At 30.7% G+C, this 6391-nt stretch overlaps 1 long non-coding RNA gene across 1 annotated transcript; it reads right to left on the reverse strand.

Annotated features, from left to right (window-relative positions):
- Positions 1-261: 261 nt before the first annotated feature.
- On the reverse strand, positions 262-4717 carry LOC142318048 (uncharacterized). Its single transcript, XR_012754794.1, has 3 exons — positions 4598-4717; positions 2904-3011; positions 262-367 (listed from the first exon to the last, which is right to left on the reverse strand). It is a non-coding gene; the product is annotated as an uncharacterized LOC142318048 (long non-coding RNA).
- Positions 4718-6391: the final 1674 nt, after the last annotated feature.

A 6391-nucleotide genomic window follows, 5' to 3' on the forward strand; every position in this document is an offset into this window, starting at 1 on the left:
GATCGGAAAGTAGGAAAAAAAAAAAAAGGAGGTGGAAGAATCCAAAAGAACATTAGAGCTATATTTTGATCCCAGAAGTAGCTGCTGTATTGGTCAATAGACCAAGGGTCATCTGGGGTCTACGTCTCCGGGATTGGAAGGAGGTGTACAGATCAATGTCAGTATTGTGAAGAAACTAACACATTGGAGCACATCTTTGTGCTCCAATGTGTGCAGAATCTCACTGTGTGCAGAATCTAATATCGTTACTTACCACTTCATTTTTAACTTCTAAATTTTCTGTCTTATTCAAGTTGGTGTCTTCAATTGCTAAATGATCTTTTTCGATATCAAGTAGTTCCTCTTTCAGCTGTAGTAAATCTACTTGCTGTAATAAAAAACAAAAAAATGAAACATATTAACAATATTGATGATACTGATGTACCAAAAATATTTATAAAAAATGTAATTTTTGAAGCAGTTCTCTACTGAGAACTAACACAATGGAGCACATCTTTTTCATGTGTCCCAGGTGGAAGGAAGAATTGCCATGTGATGGTTTGGACTCGCTTGGGGGTCATGCAGTTGATGCTCTTGTTCGGTGAGAGTTGGACCATGTGTGCACTGTGGTTTCTGGTGGAGCGCTCCACCAGAAACTACTAAAGGAAGAACATGAGGTGAGCAGCAAAGATGTCAGTTGAGGGTAGTGCTGGGCACCAGTCTTTGGGGGCAGGTGACAGGTGTGCCTCGACACTGCCATCAGCAATGGCTCCCATGAAATGCATTCCAGCCATCTAAGGCTAGCATAGCTGTGTGGAGTTAAGAATCTACTTGTGTAGTAAATATTGAGTTGTAAATATCATGTGAATGTGGTGTGTAAATATTTTCATGAATGTGAGGTGTACCTGTGATGCACGTAGTGCTGAAGTGGAGCCTTTACAGCAGTTCCAGCACCACATTGCCTGAGGGAATGGGCTTTTAGCGAGTCCACTGCAGTAGGCGGTGAACCTCACACCCAGTATGTACAGGCTACTGAGCGTTTGGTTTAAGCATGTTTTCCCACTTCCGATGTAAAACAAAAAAAAAACACTATTTTCTATTTTATTATGTACTTATGATTTTGCATTCATGGGTCTCATGCCTGTCTATTAAATTAAATATAAATAAATAAATTAAAAAATTTACCTCTTGCAAAAATTTAAAAACTTACCAAATACAATTACCCAGCCTTTGCTTGAGAATAAAAATGGAAAATTAGGCCTTAACAACAAAGACAATTGCAAAAATATACGAAGTACTTCAAAAAATTATTAAACTGCCATGAAACAGCAGTAAGATTTCATTTCCAAAACCCAACATGAACTAATTATGCAGACACCACCCATCTGCACAGATTACAGTGACAGGCCTTAACTGTCCATTTCACGACTCTAACAACATGACATCTATTACATTGATTGTGTCTAGCGGGTCAGTTACTGCTGCACACTTCTCATACTAAGCGGCCGATATGATGTTATACCATCAGGTAGTTTACCTAGTTTGATTGGTTTCAGCTATTTTCCATACATCGAGAAAATATTCAATGTTGAGAATGGATGTACAGTAATAATAATTATAATAGCTGAACAAGAACTTTACGATGAGTGAAGTTAGCATTGTAGATAATTTATGAATTAGATAGTATGCAAACAATGAAGATATTGGATTTTAAAGTTTAATGATAAGAAAATTAGAATTTATTTTGCAAAAGCAGCAAAATTTATTTGTTCTGAATGAATACATAAAAATGTTAAAAACATCTATTCATATGTTAATAACAGCTGCTGGGTTGTGTATGAGATTTTTCACTCATTTTCTTATTTCTGCATGCCAGCAATCTGTTAATTTTTTTCAAATTAAAAATCTTTTTGGGTGAAATTAAAATTAATTTAATATATAATCTTAGAATTAAGCTTCACTTTAACAAAGCAGTACTTGCTGATAATACTTCCTATCTCTATCTATACTATTATATAAAGAGGCAGAGGGTTTTCGTTTGTTTGGGATAAACAAAAAAACTCCTTAATCACTTTCAACCAAATTTTTACCCACATTTCTCAGCATAACTGAGAAGGTTTTTAGATATGTTTCCAATCTCAAAAAAAAATGAGTATATATCTGTAGTAGTGGAGATTTTCCGGTTGAAGCACAATCTTTAATGAACTGTGAGTCATCACTGTGTGAGGTGAGGTTGAACTGAATGCATCATATCAGTCGACTGAAAATATTACAAAAATAATGAGTAATATTAAATTTTGAACAATTTCTTTCTGTTTAACAATAATGACCTTCCCTTGGGGTATGCATGTGAGGCTAGAGTGGTGAGGTATACGAACACCTCATGGGAGGCTAGCCCAATCATTACTATGAACTATTAACAAACGGGATGCCCCTGGACCACTTTTTTGGAGGTGCTCTTATATCAGAAAACAATCATCCGATTTTGAAAATTCAAACTGGGAATATATATATAGTTTGTCTGTTTGCTCATGCATCATGTGAGAGGAAGCTGACTGATTACTTTCAAATTTCAGAATACATATGTGTTACCCCAGAGAAGGTTTTAAGCCATTAACCGAGGCCCTAGCTCCCTTGAACATTGAGATATTAAAAATATTCATTATTTCTTCACTCCCAAGACGGGTGAAGTTGTGAATTAAAGAAATTCATTAAGGAAAAGATAGATTTATTCTTCTACTTCATTACTGAATATTTCTGCCGCCATTGCAAAGAAATAAGTTATGAATTTTTCATTGTCAAAGGCGTGTGTACTTTAGTTACTATAGTTCCTATTACCTATATTTCATAATTTAGTTTCTTTTTCAGGGTTCTGTCCAACCTCATCATGTATGTTACAATATCAAATAATTATAAATACTTACATGACCTGGATAAAATTCCTCCTCTTCTTCTGCCTTTATAGTGTGTACATCATTAATTTTAAGATTAATCCGAGGTGGAATGTCATCATTTAATGAGATCTCAGATTTCTATAAAAATAAGATGAAAAAAACCTTACAAAAATGTTGAAATTAATTAATATTCAATAAAATATCTTTTTTTATTCTGACAAATTTAAATATACCATTGTAAATTAAAAAAATAGGTCTTTCAACCCATCAAAGACAGAAAAGAAGACACAAATTATTTAACCCCTTCATAGTTTTTGATGAAATAACTCATCAAATAACTACCCTGATAAAAATTTCCTTGACAAAATAATTCGTTATCCACTTTTTTGCTGAAAAGTGCTACTGATGAATTATGAATTGACCCATTTAATTGTGTTTGTTGATGGCTTACTGTAACATATGCGAGTCTAGTTCCATTTTTACTCTAATTTATTGCTGAAGCGGTAGTATCATATTGTTTCTCTATTCTATGTCCTAACAATGTATATTCATTATTCGGGTTATTTTTTACAAATAAATTAGTTGACATTCATTATGTCAAGCAGACTAATCTTTATGTCAAAGATTTCATTAAAATAAAAAATAACTACCAAACCAGTTTTTGAGGTTTCACCTGTGGAAACAGACTGATAATTATGAGATGCTTTTGTTTGTAGCTGTATATATGCTATCAGGAATTACCTGAAAGCCACAGACTGAAAGTTATTACACAAACAATCTCCTTTTTACAACTCTTGGATTTGGAAAAGTGTTAGCCCAAAGAATCAAACTTTTATTGTATTCCCTCAATTTTACTCATGATGATAATACTAATAAATCTCCAAAAAATAAAATCGATTATTGACTATCTTGTTAAAAAATTCAGAGATGTATATACACCAGAAAAAATTTAGCAGATGATGAAAGTTTACTGGAAAGGTAGGCTAAATTTCATTCACTTTATTAGAATAAAAAGAGCACACTTTGATATTAAGACATTTCAGAGCCAGAAACTGGATATATATAAATAAAATTTGATAGCATATGTAGGTGCAGGCACACAAATTGTAAAAACTGCTAATCATGAGTACACCACTAATATTGTCATTACTCTTTTTGAAACTAGTAACCAACTAGTGAACAATAAAGCTACCCCACCATCGTCCATTTAAATGAGGATGGTATTTATGACATATAAACTATGTGTAGTCTTGTACACTCAGGCGTACCATTCCTGTGACATATGGTTTAAATAGGAATTTTTACAATTCCTATAATCAATCTTTATTATACTGGGTTATTTAACTGCCTATTTGCAATTCATTTAGTAAATACATAATAATTACATATATATATATATATATGTATATATATATTTTTACAGACATTTGTAAAACTGATTATAAAAGCAAATGTCTATATACTGTATTTTTTGCAACATTTTACTATCTCTTTTTTCTTACACCGTACATTTTATTTTCATTTTCCAAATTTCTTCTTAATTTAACTGAAACACATTTACTTTTTATTTTTTTTACTTATTGTATTACCCATTAAATATAGAATTATATGTGCAATATATACCACAACCTTTTTTAAATTACCATTTTCAATTATCCAGATTTGGCCTTGCAATGTCCATTTGGATAATTGGTGTACCTCTGTATACAAAATCGACCACTTACCACTTCATTTTCAACTTTTAATGAAAAATTAAATTTTCAGATTTAACTGAGATGGTCTCTTCAACCATAACAAATCTTTTCTGACTGTCACTATTCATAATCTCAAGCCTTCTCTTCCAGGTGTACGAAATTTATTTTCTGTAATAAATAAATGCTACAGAGTAAATATGTTTATGATTTATTGTACAATTTATAAAAGTAAAATAAATTGTATATGTAATTCACTTACCATAAACAAACAGCACAGCCACAGTTAAATTATTATAATTTTAATACAGTAATATTGTTGAAAGTCATCTACCAAAACTACAAGCAGTTCTCTAGTGAAATTATTATCGCAATTATTAATAACAAAAAATTCCATAAGCTTCAAAAACGTAATCTATTTATTATTAAGAATTATTTAGAAAGAAATTGTATGCAATACTGTTAGTCAAAGATTTTTTTTAAATTTGCTAATAAAAATGACAACAGCAGATCTTATCCATCTTGTACGCTTTTTGAAGTGAGTATGCTAATAAGGGCGCCAATATCATATAACCTTTTCGCTTAAAAATGTGAAAGTGTCTATATTAACGATTTTTCCTTAACTAAAATTACATTTAACTGTAACGATTCCTGCATTGTTTTAACTGAGAATGATACTGAAAAGGCCATTTGAGTTAATGATAACTCTTTTGTAGGCCCAGAATATAATCATCCTCTTTTAGTGAAGAAACGCTCTGTCTTTTTGTATAGTTTTTAACTTAGCTCTTCAATCGTTCTTTCATATCTTGAATCATTTTGTACTGATTTTTGTTGTGCCATTGGTGTAGTTAATATCAAATTACTTATTAAAAAACCTGCTGCGTGTGAATTTTATAATAAATTGTTGTCTTGGATCCATCCATTTCGTACAAACAGAATTCCTTATGTTAAAATTGATAATTTTATCTCTAAGCCTATGTATGTTAGATATGGATTAAGACAAGGCATGCATTTGGGTTCCCAAATTTTCATTGTATTTATAAATTACTGTTTATTCATAGGCTATTCTCATTTTTTTAATTTTTTGCAGATGATATATGAAATTGTTTAAGCCGATTACAAATCTACTTGATATTCAATTACTTACAATCAACTTGAATTGTGAGCAAAAATAGTATTTCTGCTAACTTTAAAAAAATTAATTTCATATTCAATTTGGAAGGTTTGAAAATGTTGATATAATTGTGCAGCTGAATAATATAAAATAATACTGCAATACAAAAGGTATCTTCTATTAAAGACTTAGCTGTATGTTTTGGTAGCAAGTTATCCTTCAATGAATAAACTGGTAATACTGTAAGTCACTAAAAATGATAAATTTTATTAAGAGATTCTCTACAAATTTTAATTAAAATTTTAGGTCATGCATTTATGAAGTACTAAATTAAAATTAATAAACTCTGTTGTATGGTGACCTTTTGCTGACTTGCAATTAAAATTACCTGAAATACCACATAGAATTTTTTTTACATGTGCTGCATATAAAATCAGTGATTCTATGCACATTACCAATCATAATTTTATTCATATTTTTAATTTGTTAAAAATACCAAGAATTAAGTAATTTCTGATCAGGACAGATTAAATATTTGCTACTAAAATTTTTAGTAATTATTTTGACTAACCTAATTTATTGGTTTTTTAACTTTCATATTAACTACATTGATTGGTATAATTTTCAAAATGTTCATTGTTCAATCAACTCACATAGATTATCTATTACTATGCCATCTATAGTATGTAAAGTACACTTAATACCTTAACCTT

The sequence above is a fragment of the Lycorma delicatula genome, chromosome 1 (assembly GCF_047948215.1).
Source record: "Lycorma delicatula isolate Av1 chromosome 1, ASM4794821v1, whole genome shotgun sequence".
NCBI classification, from domain to species: Eukaryota; Metazoa; Arthropoda; class Insecta; order Hemiptera; family Fulgoridae; genus Lycorma; species Lycorma delicatula.